The 17,326-nt window shown below is 45.2% G+C and overlaps 1 pseudogene; it reads left to right on the forward strand.

Moving 5' to 3' along the window:
- The first annotated feature begins 272 nt into the window (after positions 1-272).
- Positions 273-17,326, forward strand: part of LOC136114497 (uncharacterized) — a 73,530-nt pseudogene continuing 56,476 nt past the window's right edge.

Genomic DNA, 17,326 nt, shown 5'->3' on the forward strand with positions numbered 1-17,326 from the left:
GCAGTAAAATCAGGTACCCTTTCAAAGATGAAATCATATGCCGCCCAATCAAATGAACTACTATGGAGAGAGGTATTAGGTATTTGAGAGAACTGGCTGTGCGAGAGATAATTTACAGTGACCCACAGACAGTTATAGATCCTGATGAAGTGCCATGTACCCGAAGTATAATGCAGAAATTTGTGCAGAGCACACCACCATCTTACACCCGCATTTTAGGGTTACTCACCCTTTCAAAGGACGATCTATCAACTGTGGGTGAAGTAGCAGACATGTTGCGGCAGTATGAAGACACTCTTCTCCCCTACAAGCCTGTGTCGCAGCTGTGGAGAAACTGTGTGACAAACTGTCCAAGAAGGAGGACAGATCCTACTCATCACATACACAGGCCTGAGCCACAGCTGTTGGGAAGAGATACCCTTCTGCAGCATCAGCCCGAGAGAAATGCAACGTCACGAGGTGAATTATGTTTTTTTCTGCATGACCAGGGAGAAGATATGAGTAATTGGCATGGCAAGCCCACTGCTGACCTAGAGGCAAGAGTACATGAGTTGAAAAAGAAAGCTCCGAAGAGAAAAGTTGCTCCAGTTTCCAGTGGGAGGCTTTCCAGACAGAGTAGGAGGGATTCTTGTGTCTCCCTACCAGAAACTGTGCAAAGCACCAATTAGTGGGACCCTGCCTCCAGCCAGGTAGAGGAGAGGGACAATGACAACAGAGCTTATTGGACTGTGTGGATTCGGTGGCCTGGTACATCAGAACCACATGAGTATAAAGCCCTGGTAGACACTGGTGCTCAGTGTACAATGATGCCATCGAATCATAAAGGGTCAGTATCTGTCAGTATTGATGGAGTGACTGGGGGATCTGAGGAATTGACTGTATTAGAGGCTGTAGTGAGCCTAACTGGAAAGGAGTGGGAAAGGCACACTGTTTTGACTGGTCCAGATGCTCCGTGTATCCTTGATATAGACTACCTAAGGAGTGAGCATTTTAAAGACCCAAAAGGGTATCGATGGACCTTTGATATAGCAGCTGTAGAGACTGAGAACATTAAACAGCTGTCTAAGTTGCCTGGTCTTTCTGATGACCCTTCTGTTGTAGGACTGTTTAAGGTCGAAGAGCAACAGGTGCTAATTGCTACCATGACGGTGCACAGACGACAATTTCACACCAACCGAGATTCCCTGATCCCCAGTCATAAACTGATCCAACAACTAGAGAGTCAAGGAGTGATCAGTAAGACTCACTCACCTTTCAATAGTCCTATATGGCCTGTTCCAAAGCCTAATGGAGAATGGAGACTGACTGTAGATTATCGTGACCTAAATGAAGTTACACCACCATTAAGTGCTGCCGTGCCGGACATGTTAGAACTCCAATATGAACTGGAGTCAAAGGCAGCCAAGTGGTATGCCACAACTGACATTGCTAATGCATTTTTCTTTATTCCTTTAGCAGCAGAATGCAGGCCACAGTTTGCTTTTACCTGGAGGGGTATCCAGTACACCTGGAATCGCTTGCCCCAGGGGTGGAAACACAGCCCTACTATCTGCCATGGACTGATCCAGACTGCACTGGAACAAGGTGAAGCTCCAGAGCACCTGCCCCATTGTGGCAGGACATTGCTGCATGACTAGAGAACCTGACTGTAAAAGTACGGCATGTGGATGGCCATGTGCCTAGAAGTCGAGTCACTGAGGAACAACAAAACAACCAGCAAGCAGATCAAGCTGCTAAGATTAAAGTAGCTGAGATGAATTTGGACTGCCAACATAAAGGTGAACTTTTTCTAACTCAGTGGGCCCATGATGCTTCAGGGATTCAAGGACAGGATGCAACATATAAATGGGCTGAGGACCAAGGAGTGGACTTAACCATGGACATTATTTCACGAGTTATCCATGAATGTGAAACATGTGCTGCAATCAAGCAGGCCAAAAGGTTAAAGCCTGTGTGGTATGGGGGGTGCTGGTTGAAATATAAATATGGGGAGACCTGGCAGATTGACTATATTATACTCCCTAGAACATGCCAAAGCAAGCGCTATGTACTTACAATGGTGGAAGCAACCACAGGATGGCTGGAAAAATATCCCGTGTCTCATGCCGCTGCCTGGAACACTATTCTGGGCCTTGAAAAGCAAGTCCTGTGGCAACATGGTACTCCAGAAAGAACTGAGTCAGACAATGGGACTAATTTTAAAAATAGTCTCATAACCAACTGGGCCAAAGAACACGGTATTGAATGGATATATCATATCCCCTATCATGCACCAGCCTCTGGGAATATTGAATGACATAATGGTTTGTTAAAAATTACTCTGAAGGCAATGGAAGGTGGAACTTTTAAAAATTGGGAGAAGAATTTGGCACAAGCCACCTGGTTAGTTAACACCAGGGGATCAATCAATCGAGCTGGCCCCGCTCAATCAGAGCTTTTACATACAATGGCAGGGGATAAAGTCCCTGTGGTGCATGGAAGGAACATGTTAGGAAAAGCTGTCTGGGTTATTCCTGCTTTGGGTAAAGGCAAACCCATTTGTGGGATTGTTTTCACTCAAGGGCCTGGATGTACTTGGTGGGTGATGCTGAAGGATGGTGAAGTCCGATGTGTACCTCAAGGAGATCTGATTCTGGGTGAGAATACTCAGTTTCAAACTGTATGAGGGAAATTGCTGCATGGCACTAACAGTGTTCCATAAGTGTCTTTCAGGTTGATGCAGTGGTGGTGATGAACCCTGAGCTAACCTCATCGAGTGGTGTCCAGTAACTTGCCTGAGACTGATATCTCTGTCTTACAATTCCTAGACACAAACTGCATCAGATTGCACATCATCTCTCCTGCCTAGAGAGAGCGGACTGCTGTGATAGACTTGCACTCATGAACTAGTGATATACATATTTGTGTGTGTGTGTGTATATACATTTGAAGACAGGCAGAAAGCAGTAGTGATTAGGGTATGACTCAAATGGTATGGAACGAGGGGTGGAATGTCCTGGTTTTGTTAAAAACAAGACCGGTTCTCTTTTAGTGATTTTTCTTTCAGCTAAGTTCTTCTAGGTGGCTGCACTTTTCTGAGTTTTAGCCTGCATATGTTTCCTAGGATGCTGTACTCGGTGCTGATAAGAGACCAACGGAATGCTGAAGAAGCTGGTGTTTAGATTTATTACTATGGTAGCTAAGAAAAGACTGATAAGTTGTGAAGGGGTTTCTGTTAGATGGAGATTTATTGTTGAATTAGTCAGGCCCAAAGGAATCTCAAGGCCACTTCAAAAAGCTGAAAACAGGACCTGCTGTTGGAGAGAGGCATTTCTACAATAACAAAACCTCAACATGACGTAAATCAATGGACCTATCATCAGTGAGACTCCAGCGCGTGGACAGCTCATGAACATAGATAATATCCAATCAGTGAATGCATGCTTGAAGCTTGGACGCGTGATCAGAGAATAGTTGCATATATAAGGAGGCTTGTTTCTATAATAAATGGTTTTGCATGATTCACATTGAATCGGAATGCTGAGTCCTTTATCGTTCCAACAATAAGTTTTCCCACGTTCCGTTGTGAGAGGGGTGTGTTTGAGGAGGGGTGGATGGAACAGGTGACTAGAAATGACCAATGGAAGTATTCCATCCCATAATCGTCATACCCCCTATATAAGAGGGTGATCACGAGGGTCAAGCTCTCTTCGACCATGGCCGGCATCTAGACAGGACCCTGTCTGTCTACCTGTGATCCACAGGCCTCAGGCCCTGCATCCCTGCAACCAGTTTCTGGTTTGCTGTGAAGTCACATCCATTACTTCCGGGGGCCTGAGCTGCACCTGCTGGAGCCACGCCAGCTCCGCACACCCGGCTCCACTGCTGCTGGAGTGACGCCAACGCCACATCGAGCACTTGAAATTGGTTTTGTATATTTTGTACATATATTCTCTATTTATTAGTAGCATTAGTAAAACTCTTTAAAACTCTCCAACTTGAAGTCTAAGTATCTCTTCCTTTCCTCTTATCTTTCTTATCATCTTTCCGACCTAAAGGAAAGGGGTGGCGGGAGGTAAAGGGGATAACAGAGAGCGTCTGCCACGGTTTATTGCCGCCTTGCCTTAAACTGTAACAGGGTTTAATTGCAAAAATGAGTATAGTTCATTTTTACAGCAGTAAAACCTATGGGCTGTAATATTTTTTGGCAGATTTAAAAAAATACTACATATTTATCTGTTAAATCCACTTCTATAGACATCGCAATATTCTCCTGATATTGCAGTTCCCTTGCATAAGGTGTGACGGATGCACTCAACCCCCATCCTCCCTGCCCAAACCAGCAGCAGTTTCATACAGACTCCAAAGGAGGCAAAAGCCTGAGCTGTAGCCAGGTCAGGAACTCCTTTTAGGAAATACACAAGGAAGTAGAACAACACACTGAACAATGATAAGTTGTGGGTGCAAGGAGTCTCATGCATACCTTTCCCACTGTATGCAATTTGACTATGAGCCAATCCCTTTTTTTCATAAATGCAACAGCCTGGGTGAGCCTACTTTGAGCTCTCTCTGCTGAACAAGCGTGGCTGTATGGCGATAATCTTTTACTACTCACGGATCACTGGATAAGCTCAATTTAAGTTTCATATTAATCATTTAGCTTAAGTAAATGCATATTAAATAGAATGAATCACTTAGAATTATAAGGTCATGTGATTTTTAATATACTGTCTGCCTCACGTTACTTTTCTGAAATCTTAAACTGTGTGTTGTAAAGTTCTGCTCATATTCATCAAACTTTTATCTACTTAATGAAAACAAAAGCAGCCACCAACCATCATGGATACCTGCAAGATAAGGCTTGTTTTGCACTTTGCTGAGCAAAATAGGATTCATTCAGACAAGACACCACCTTCAAGACTGGCACAAAGTGATTATGGACGATAAACAATGTCTACAGCTAAACAAAACAAAGGCTTGTCTGAGGTCAGAGAAAGGATCCAATGAGAAGCAAGAAGACCCCAGACTCAAATATTGCTATTGGACTGAATTTTGGTGGGAGGGGTGGGTAAATAGTCTGTAAGGGTATAAATACCCAGGGACTTCCATGCTCAGCTCCACACTTCTGCGAAGGCACCCAGCTCGAACTGACGCTGCTGCTGTACTACTCCATTAAATTTTTTATTTCTGCGAACTTCGATGCCTGAGAGTTTGCTTCGAGAGACCTAGGATCCCATCCTCATCATCAATGATCTTCGATGCCTGAGTGCTCACCTTGAGAGAACTAGGATCCAGAATTTGGAGTGACCTAATCCCAGGCCCCTGGAGGTGAGGAAAGCAGGTTGAGATGCGGAATGATGAAACTTTGAAATCCTAGCCAAGGGATATAAAGAATCAGGTGTGCACATATAATCCTTTGGCCATAAACACATATCCCTTACCCTGTATGTCTCTTAGACTGAGCTGTTTATCAAGTCTGGCACTAAGTTTGGATCCAGTTGCACCTAGAGTCCTCTCTGAGAAGGAGTTTAGAAAGCAAGTGGGTCCATTCTGAACGTTGTGACTCAACGGGATAGCCTCCCTCTACCCTTTCACATCTGCTGTCTGTGGGGGACTATGGTGGGTCCTTGGATTCCCTGACAGGGCATGGGAACAGAAATTAGCCTTGAAGATATTAAGGCCTACCCGTGAGAAAGATGGGAGTAAAGGAGTATCTGGAGATGTTAAGGATGTACCCGTGAGAGAGAAGGGAGTAAAAGAGTAACACTGATGATAGCAAAATTAGCCAATGAGATGTTACTGCTGTAACTTGTAACCAATAGTGAAGAGACACATGAACTGGTAAAACTGTATAAAAATGCACTTGTAGCAATAAATGGCATCTACTACTTTCATCCTGGAAGAACTTGGTCTATGTCATTTGTCCGTCTCAACCATGACACCTGTCCCCATAGAAATCACTCTAAAACAACTCTCTCCAGATTCTGCTTGGCATATTGCCTCCAATCAGTAAGTAATAGAGTGAACCTTACCATCAAACTCTGTTAAGTTGCACTTTTCTTTAAGTCATCTAAACACTGCTCTGTGGCAAACAGGACCCTAAATCCCTCATTCACAACAAATTGACTTAGTCGGCAGGATGGCAGGTGATATCACTGGTTACTTACGGCAATATGGGATGAGTCTGAGTCCTAAATTCTCAGAATGGGCTCATGATAATTGGCATGATTGGACTCATCCACGGCATAAGGTAGTTCAAAATGACATATTGTTCACTTCAGTATCAGATAATTGTCAGAATGCACATGAAGTTAATTGCTATTGCTGTGCCCTCAGTCCTCCTTTTCATTCAGACTGATCTTCCGTCACATTTTTCTTGAGTTGAGCCTGGACATTGTAATAAATTTTGGAACTCCTAATATATCTCTTCACTTGCCCCCGCCCAGTGATACTGGTGTCAACCACCTGAGCATCTCTTTTTTAAGCAAAATGAAAACATTCTGTCTTCACTTTTCTCCTTGCAAACAACATTTCAGTAATATTTTTCCTATGATTTTCACCTTCTTTCACTCTTCAGCATGTTGCATATTATTTGCTGTACTTTTATCACTACCTTTGGCCTTGAAATATATGGTATTTGACAAAATAAATATTTTACAAACATCTAAATGTATCCTCTGTCCCCTGCACGACTAGTCATAGAGTTTTACCTAGTAATTTCCTGTCTGGGCTGCATAATTTGTGGCTAAATCAGAACATCTTATTTAGAGAGATGTTCAGACTTGCACTTAGAGGAAAAATCAACCCCCATGTTCTCAGTTTTAAAAGGCTGAGCCTCAGAATCAGTTTGTCAAGTGTCAATTTTCTTTATGTAAAAAGCACACAGCTCTGTTCTTCATAGAATACAGGCTAGAAGCTCTGGTGCCGGCGCATTCCGCAGCAGAGTGCTCTAGTGCAGTGTACAGAGGGGTTTCCTGAACTGGGGAAACCTATGGGGGAGCCAAGAGTCCCGTCAGGAGCCCGTAGCTCCCGTGACAGCAGCTGACAAGACCTGGGTGGGGCCAGGAGCATGTGTAAAAGAAACTCCTAGGGAGCACTAGTAACCAGGAGCACCATGAACAGGGCAGGCAAACAGGGTGTGGCATGACAGCAAGGGCGTTCATGCAAAAGGGTGCTGTAACTCTGCCAACTTGACCAGGAAGCAATCATATCCACGCTGCAGAAGGTCAAGGCCATGGCCTCTCTAAATTCTGCACCCGTCCCTTCTGCTTATGGCTGACATTAGGAGAGGACCTTGCTAGTTGTCCCTGTGAACTGAGGCCTAGTGAGAGACTGAATCCAGCTCCAGGTTGGCTACAGAGTCCAATCCAGGACTTTGGGTGCTGACTCTGCAGTTGCTGAGACTTTCAAGATTGGTTTTGTATATTTTGTATTATTTTCTCTATTCTTATCACTAGCATTAGTAAAACATCTTTAATTTTTTTCAACTCTCTTCTCTGTCTTTCTTTCCCTCCCGATCACCTGTCCTTAGTGGGAAGGGGGGAGAGGGAGGGGCAAAAGGGGGAAGTGGGGGGGGGAGAGGAGGTTAACAATACATCTACCAGGGTTTTATTGTCACCCCACAATCTAAACCCTCGACACGCAGCTTCCCAGACAGAGCTCTGATGGGAACATGCTGGCACCCAGGTGTCAGGCTGCAGGGTATGCCCTACTATTATGCCAGTACTGGATGGCAGTAGTGAGTACTTTGTGCAGGCACCTGTGGGAGGTGCACCCAGATAGAAGAACTCCTCTGCTTAGTGGCAGAGCTCTGGAAGGAGGTGGGTAGGTTGAGGAGTATCAGGGAGTCTGAGAAGGAGATACACTACTGGAATCACATCCTACCTTCCCTGAGAAAGGCACATCAGGAAGATAGGATGCACAATACAGGATTCCCTATCCTCTCTCCACACGGCTGAATGTGGTGACTCAAGGGATAGGGGGGGAATGGTGATAAATTCCTGTCCCACAGAACAGCCACATCTCCTCTGTGACTACCTCACCTTTCCAGGTGCCCTTGCATAATAGGTACGAGGCTCTGCAAGTGGAACCAAACAGTGACAAGGAGGACTGTCCATCTAGGTCGGAGGTGTCGCCAAGGTTAAGTCAGCCTACGCCCTGCATCAAACTACTTCCATAAAGAAAAACAGGTCATTGCCATAGAAGACTCTCTTCTGAGGGAAACAGGAGGCCCAGTATGCTGACCTGACCGACTTCTTAGGGAAGTCTGCTGCCTCCCAGAGACCCAGGTTAAAGATGGGAAAACTTCCTACCCTGGTACGACCCTTGGATTATTATCCATTATTGATTTTTCAGGTAGGCAGCAATCAAGTTGCAACAGGAAGTCCAAGGGCAATCAAGAGGGACTTCAGCGCCTTGGGATGACTGGTTAAGGGATCAAGAGCACAAGTAGATTTCTCCTTTATCCTTCCAGTTGCAGGGAATAATAAGGGAAGAAACAGGAAGACCCAGCAGATCAATACCTGCCTTCTAGCCTGAGTCTCATGGGCAGAATTTTGGGTTTTTTGAACATAGGTCAGTCTACATGACACCAGGTCTGCTGGCAACAGACAGGGTACAACTTTCTCAAAGAGGGAAAAGGATCTTTGTGCAGGAGTTAGCAGGGCTTATTGAAAAAATCTTTAATCTAGATTTGAAGGGGAAAGGGATAAAACCAGGCTCACTAGAGATAAGCCTGAAGGTGGCACGCCAATGTCTGAGGGACGGTGTGCTAGCGAGGTCCTTCAGTCTTATTGCAGTTTAACCTGGGCAATCTAACCACAATAACCTCTTGCTCACTCCACCCAACCCCCAAACAGGGGAGACAATCAAAAGGCAAGGGAGAAACTTGTGGATTGAGATAAACACAGTTTAATAAAATAAAAAACTAATACTAATATACCACTACTACTACTACTAATATATTTAAAATGGAAATAGCATATAAAATAAAAGATATGCAATGCAATTCCTCGTGAACTCCTTTGGCACCGAGCAGCCAGTCCCAGGAAGAGAGCACCCTGATCCTGAACAGCTGTTCCCAGGGGAAGAGAGGAAAAAAAGTCAAAAAGGCAGAAAGGTCCACTGCAAAACAGTAGAACAGCAAAAGGCCAAACTAAAGGAACTCTCAAATGGAACTCAACCAGAATGAAGCAGAACTAGAATGGGTCTCTGTCTCCATCCCTCTAGCCAGAAAGTCCCGACTCTCCTTAAATACGAATCATGACACCAAGGGCATTGAATATTCTTATTGATCAGTCTGGATGTCATTCAAGGTCTGCCACATCTATTTCCCCCTTCCTAGCTGCTTCACACCTGTCAATGTTTATTGCAGGGTGACAATAAACTGTGTCAGATGCTCTCTGTTAACTTCCTCCCTCCCCAGACCCCCCCCACACTAAGGAAAGGGAATAGGAGAAAAAGAGAGAGAGAGAGACTTGCAAGTTGGAAAAAGTTAAAAATGCATTACTAATGCTACTAATAAAATAGAGAAAATAATACAAAATATACCAAACCAATCTTGAATTTTCCGGGGCAGCTCAGTGTTGCCCAGTGGAGCCGGCTGATCCGGCAGCTGCAGGGCAGGCACCCGGAATTCTTGGGCTGGACTCCACAGCAGACCGGAACTGGATCCAGAGATGCAGGGTCTGGAACCAGGCCTTGGATCTCAGGGACATCAGGCAGGGTCCTCTTTAGATGCTGGCCATAGTCAAAGAGAACGGGACCCTTGTGATCTCCCACTTTTATAGAGTGTATGATGTGGATGGGATGGAATACTTACTTGGTCAGTTTTAGTCACCTGTTCAGTTTGCCTCTCCTTGCAAATACGCCTCTTTCACTTATGGGACGTGCGTTTTTATCAGCGACCTTGCATACCATTGATTCTGTTTATCAACTCCTCTCTGCAAAAACATGCAGCCAACTTCAGAAAAGTGCAGTTACTTAGAAGAACTTAGCTGAAAGGAAAATTCACTAAAAGAGAAACTGGTCTTGTTTTTAACAAAACCAGGACAACACCTGGAGGGAGAGAGCTCAGAAAGACCTTGTCTCCCAGACAACAACTAAGATAACAGTAAGCTCTTACATTCTCTTTGTTCTAACTCAAAAACACTGGAAAGTTATTTGAAGAAAAACATGAACTCTGTTCTGGGGTGTTATCTTCTTGTTCTCAAACTAAATTCAAACAATTACCATGCTATATATGAAAAAGAAAAGTTTCTAAATGCATGAAGAAAATTAACTCGCTTTCAGTCAAACCAGCACAAGTCTTCTCCATGATGTGTTGATTACACTGAAACACATTTGATATGTCCTTATATTAATGCACACAGCATGAGGAATAAACAAGAGGACCTGGAAGCTTTGGCCCAGTCCCAGGGCTATGACACTATTGGCATAAGCAAAACCTGGTGGTACAAGTCCTGTGACTGGGGTGCCATGACGGATGGTTATAGACGCTTCAGGAGGAATAGGCAGAACAAGAGAGGCAGGGAGGTGGTGCTGTATGTTAGAGTTGGATTCTATGGTGCTTAGAGTTGGTGACAAGAAGGTTGAGAGCCTTGACTTCCCCAAGGATAGTGGGACTGGCTGTTCGGTGCGAACAGAGTTCATGAGGAATTGCACAGAGTATTTTTCCTTTTATATTACAGAATCACAGAATCACAGAATGTTAGGGATTGGAAGGGACCTCGAAAAATCATCTAGTCCAATCCCCCTGCCAGAGCAGGACCACCTAGATGAGGTTGCACAGGAAGGCGTACAGGCAGGTTTTGAATGTCTCCAGAGTAGGAGACTCCACAACCTCCCTGGGCAGTCTGTTCCAGTGTTATGTCACCCTCACTGTGAAGAAGTTTCTTCTCATATTTAAGTAGAACCTCCTGTGTTCCAGTTTGTACCCATTACCCCTTGTCCTATCATTGGTTGTCACTGAGAAGAGCCTGGCTCCATCCTCATGACACTCATCCTTTACATATTTATAAACATGAATGAGATCACCCCTCAGTCTCCTCTTCTCCAAGCTAAAGACACCGAGCTTCCTCAGCCTTTCCTCATAAAGGAGATGCTCCACTCCCTTAATTATCTTTGTTGCCTTACACTGGACTCTCTCCAGCAGTTCCCTGTCCTTCTGGAACTGAGGGGCCCAGAACTGCATAACTGGACACAATATTCCAGATGTGGTCTCACCAGGACAGAGTAGAGAGGGAGGAGAACCTCTCTCGACCTACTAACCACCCCCCCTCTAATACACCCCAGGATGCCTTTGGCCTTCCTGACCACAAGGGCACAGTGCTGGCTCATGGTCATCCTGTTGTCCACCAGGACCCCCAGGTCCCTTTCCCCTACACTGCTCTCTAACAGGTTGTTCCCCAGCTTATACCTGAACCTGGGGTTGTTCCTGCCTAGATGCAAGACTCCACACTTGCCCTTGTTATATTTCATTAAATTTTTCCCTGCCCAACTTTCCAACCTGTCTAGGTCACGCTGGATGGCAGCACAGCCTTCTGGCGTGTCAGCTACTCCTCCCAGTTTGGTGTCATCAGCAAACTTGCTGACAGTGCACTTTATTCCCTCATCCAAGTCATTGATGAATATATTGAATAGTACTGGTTCCAGTACCGACCCCTGAGGCACTCCACTAGATACAGGCCTCCAACCTGACTCTGCCCCATTGACCATGACTCTCTGGCTTCTTTCCTTCAACCCATTCACAATCCACCTCACTACCTGATTGTCCAGACCACACTTCCTCAGTTTAGCAGCAAGGATGCTGTGGGACACTATGTCAAATGCTTTACTGAAGTCAAGGTAGACCACATCCACTGCTTTGCCATCATCTATCCACCTCATTATGTCATCAGAAAAGGCTATGAGTTTGGTTAAGCATGACTTCCCCTTGGTGAAACCACGTTGACTGCCCCTCTATTTCTATTTTATATATATATATTTACTAGTAGTGTATTAGTATTTTGTATTTTATTAAACTGTGTTTATCTCAGTCCACATTTCTCCCTTTCCTTTTGATTCTCTCCCCTTTTTGGGAGGTGGGGAGGGAGTGAGCAAGCAGCTATCGTGGTTATATTGCTGTCTCAGGTTAAACCACAACAGGTTTGTGTGGTGCCCAACATGAGGCAAAAGATGCTAAAATTTGGCACTAAAAAGTGGTAAAATTTGGATATTTTGGTGTTTTTACTGCTGTGATGCAGGTTCATTTTTCTTGGACTGGTGCCAATTCATAGGGTTGAGATACTCACGGGTCTGTGTGCTTCGGACATTATCTGGTACTATTAAAGCAGATCAGATTGCATTATATTGGTTTAAAAATGATGCAGTATAAGTTTATCAGCTATTCTGTACAGTTTGTTCTGCAGTACATGATTTGTGCCAGGTGTATTTCACTAATATGTTTGTGCAGTGTATCACGTTTGGAAATAGGTCTACAATGATGATGTTGCTATGTGGTTTGGTATTGGTTTACCTAATCATACTCCAGCCAATAGTGAATTTATATTCATTACTGTTGCACCTAGACTGACCTCCAGTAGAGAGTAAAGAGAACTACACCTATGTGTTTTCCAGTCAGACGAGCCAATCTATAGAAAAGATAACTCACAATATCTTTCCTTTTGCGTTAGGACAGATTATGGATGTTTTTGAGAATTTTAAGTATCCTTGGGGATTTGATCGTACCCTGCTGGTATTGTCAGGTCTGCTGAATGTGTCAGTTCATGCTAGTGACAGGAGAGATGAAGCTAAATAGGAGGACTACATTTGTTAGAACTCCTGAGACATACGATGTGTCTGCTCAAACCTCAACAATAGGCACGGCAGCTACGGGAACTCCTAAGGCAGCAGCTGCAACTGCTGCCCCCCCGCCCCAAGATGGCGCAAGGCAGCCAAGGCAGATCCAGATTCTACACAAAGGCAGCCAAGATGACTGCTCCAGACCCCTACAGCCGCTGCCTACCTGAGAGTGGGGACTGCCGCTTCTCCAGCTTTAGCGACTGACAAGGCAGCTACTGCACCCCGGTGCACCGGGCACTGCTGCTGCTGCAACTTCCACGCCAGTCACTGCAACCATACAAACTGTAGAATCATGGAATCACAGAATGTCCTGAGTTGGAAGGGTCCAAAAAGGATCATTGAGTCCAACTCCTATCCCTGCATATGACAGCCCCACAGTTCACACCATGTGTCTGAGGGTGTTGTCCAGTCTCTTCTTGAATACTGTCAGGCTTGGGGCTGTGACTGCCTCCCTGAGGAGCCAGTTCCAGTGATCCACCACCCTCTGGGTGAAGAACCTTTTACTAACATCTAGCCTAAACCTCCCCTGGCACATCCTCCTGCCATTCCCAAGGGTTCTGTCGTTGGTCACTAAAGAGAAGAGTTTGGCACCTACCCTTCCTCCTCCCCTTGTGAGGAAGCTGTAGACCACGATGAGGTCTCCCCTCAGTGTCCTCTTCTCCAGGCTGAACAAACCAAGTGAGTTTAGCTGCTCCTCATACGGCTTCCTCTCCAAACCCTTCACCAACTTCATAACCCTCTTCTGGACACTCTCCCGTAGCTTTATATTCTTTTTATACTGTGGCACTCAAAACTGCACACAGTACTCCAGGTGAGGCCGCACCAGTGCAGAGTAGAGTGGGACAATCACCTCCTTCGAGTGACAGGCAATCTTGTGCTTTATGCACCCCAGGACACCGTTGGCCCTCTTGGCTGCCAGGGTACACTGTTGGCTCATGTTCAACTTGCCGTCGACCAGAATCCCCAGGTCCCTCTCCACGGAGCTGCTTTCCTGAACAATGACAAGGCTTTGAAAAAATTAAGTGTGAGATAACTCACGCGGTGGCCCTTGGACCAGTTCGGAATGGACTAGATGTTAAAAATGTGCTCTACACCGCAGCTGGAGATAATGGACCTACCTGTAGCCTCTGGCAAAAAGCACCAGGAGAAACCCGAGGTCGACCCGTAGGTTTTTGGAGTCAAGGATACAAAGGATCTGAGACCAACTATACTCCAACTGAAAAAGAGATACTAGCAGCATATGAAGGGGTCCAAGTTGCTTCAGAAGTGATTGGTACTAAAGCACAGCTTCTCCTGGCACCTCGACTGCCAGTGCTGAGCTGAATGTTCAAAGGGAAGGTTCCCTCTACACATCATGCAACCGATACTACATGGAATAAGTGGATTGCATTGATCACACAACAAGCTCGAATAGGGAGTCCCAGTCGCCCAGGGATCTCAGAAGTGATTACAGAGTGGCCAGAAAGCAAAGATTTCGGGATGCCTCCAGATGAGGAGGAAGTAACACGTGCTGAAGAAGCAGCACAGTATAATAAATTTTCAGAGACTGATAAGCAGTATGCACTGTTCACAGATGGATCCTGCCATCTTGTAGGAAAACATCGAAAGTGGAAAGCTGCTGTGTGGAGTCCCACACAACAAGTTACAGAAGCCACTGAAGGACAAGGTGAATCCAGTCAATTTGCAGAAGTGAAAGCCATCCAGCTGGCTTTGGACATTGCTGAACGAGAAAAGTGGCCAGTACTCTATACTGACTCATGGATGGTGGCAAATGCCTTGTGGGGGTGGCTACAGCAATGGAAGAAAAGCAACTGGCAGCGCAGAGGTAAACCCATTTGGGCTGCCACACTGTGGCAAGACATTGCTGCTCGGCTAGAGAGCCTGCCTGTGAAAGTTCGTCACGTAGACGCTCATGTGCCTAAAAGTCGAGCCACCAAGGAACATCTAAACAACCAGCAAGCAGATCAAACTGCTAAGATTAAAGTAGTTGAGGTGGACTTGGACTGGCAACATAAAGGTGAACTTTTCCTAGCTCGGTGGGCCCATGATGCTTCAGGGCATCGAGGTAGAGATGCAACATACAAATGGGCTCGTGATCGAGGGGTGGATTTAACTGTGGACACTATTTCACAGGTTATTCATGAATGTGAAACTTGCGCCGAAATCAAACAAGCACAGTGGTTAAAGCCTGTATGGTATGGGGGGCGACGGTTAAAGTATAAGTATGGAGAAGCTTGGCAGATTGATTATATTACACTTCCACAAACACGCCAAGGTAAGCGTTATGTACTTACAATGGTGGAAGCAACTACCGGATGGTTGGAAACATATGCCGTACCTCATGCTACAGCCCGAAATACTATCTTGGGCCTTGAAAAGCAAGTCCTTTGGCGACACGGTACGCCAGAAAGAATTGAATCAGACAGTGGTACTCATTTCAAAAACAGTCTTATAGACAATTGGGCCAAAGAACATGGTATTGAGTGGGTATATCATATTCCATATCATGCACCAGCCTCTGGGAAAATTGAAAGGTACAATGGTTTGTTAAAAACTACACTAAAGGCATTGGGTGGTGGAACCTTTAAAAACTGGGATTCACATTTAGCAAAAGCTCCTTGGTTGGTGAACACTAGAGGATCAACCAATCGAGCTGGGCCTGCCCAGTCAGAAATTCTACGTACTGTAGAAGGAGATAAAGTCCCTGTAGTACACATGAAAAATATGTTAGGAAAGGCAGTCTGGGTTACTCCTGCCTCAGGCGAAGGTAAGCCCATTCGTGGGATTGTTTTTGCCCAGGGACCTGGCAGCACCTGGTGGGTGATGCTTAAGGATGGAGAAGTTCGGTGTGTACCTCAAGGGGATTTGATTTTAGGTGAAAATATTCAATACTGAACTGCATGATGTGAATTACCATACTAACAGTGTTTAATAAGTGTCTTTCAGATCAAGACAATGGTGATGAAACCAGAGCTAACTTCTTCGAGTGGCGCCTGACAACTTCTTTGAAGTCGATGTCTTTAACCCACAGTGGTCCTGAGATGCATTAGATGTACCATTTTTCCTGCCCTGAGAGACTGTTGTGATAAATGAACTTAATGAACTTTTCAAAGGATGGTCCATGGACTAAGAGAATAATGAATTACACCTGTGTATATATGTACATATGTGTGTGTGTGTGTGTATATATATATAGTAGTAGTGATTAATTAGATTGTATTGATAAGGTCTAAGTATGTTGTGAATGGTATGTTATAAGGGGTGGAATGTCCCAGTTTTGTTAAAAACCAGTTTCTCTTTTAGTGAATTTTGCCTGTCAGCTGAAGTCTTCTTACTAAACTGCACTTTTCTGAAAGCTAGATACATGTTTTGGTAGACATAGCAATGGAATGCAAGGCTGCAGATAAGGATGCATGTCCCGCAAAAGGTGCAATGAGGAGTAGTGAACTGAAACAGGTGACTAAAACTGACCAGCTAAGTATTCCATCCCATTCACATGATACAGCATATAAAAGTGGGAGATCATGAGGATCTTGCCCCTTCTCCCTGTGGTCGACATTAGGAGAGGACCTTGCGAGTCGTCCCTGCGAACTGAGGCCTAGTGACAGACTGAATCCAGTTCCGGTTGGCTGCAGAGTCTAATCCAGGACTTCTGGGTGCAGGCTCTGCTGCTGCTGGAGCAGTGCTGATCTTTGCCGTGATTTCCAAGATTGGGTTTGTGTATTTTGTATTATAGTCTCTATTTTATTAGTAGCATTAGTAAAACATTTTTAATATTTTCCATCTCTCTTCTCTCTGTCCTTCTTTCCCTTCCAGTCACCTGTATTTAGTGGGGAAGGGGGGTAAAAGGGGGGTTGGGGGAAGAGGGCGTTAATTAAACATCTGCCACGGTTTCTTGTCACCCTGCAATCAAACTGTGACATACCTGTTGTATACAGGCACCTGGGAAGGTGGGGCAGGCTGAAGGTGTGTTCGCCTATCAGCCCGAAAGGTAACCTCTTTCCATTCTCCCCCATCTTCTGGGTCAGCCCTTGCAGTCTGGTGGTGAGAGGGTAGGGGGTCCTTTGTATCTGGTGGTTGGTTTCTGCTCCTGTGCCAGGGATGGTAGACTGCGAGTCCACCAGTCAGTCTCATTTTCTGACTCTCTGATGCTCCTCAGCCTGTACATCTCCTCTCGAAGCTCTGTCACCAGGCTGAGCAGCTCCTTCACTTGGGCACATTGCCCATACATGAGCTCGCTGCTATCTTGGGCCTTGAAAAGCACGTCCTATGGTGACATGACACACCAAAAAGAACTGAGCCAGACAGTGGGACTCATTTCAAAAACAGTCTTACAGACAATTGGGCCAAAGAGCATGGTATTGAGTGGGTAAATCACATCCCATATCATGCACCAGCCTCTGGGAAAATTGAAAGGTACAATGGTCTGTTAAAAACTACACAAAGGGCAATGGGTGGTGGAACCTTTAAAAACTGGAATTCACATTTAGCAAAAGCCACTTGGTTG

This window comes from Patagioenas fasciata, chromosome W (genome assembly GCF_037038585.1).
Source record: "Patagioenas fasciata isolate bPatFas1 chromosome W, bPatFas1.hap1, whole genome shotgun sequence".
In the NCBI taxonomy this organism is placed as follows: Eukaryota; Metazoa; Chordata; class Aves; order Columbiformes; family Columbidae; genus Patagioenas; species Patagioenas fasciata.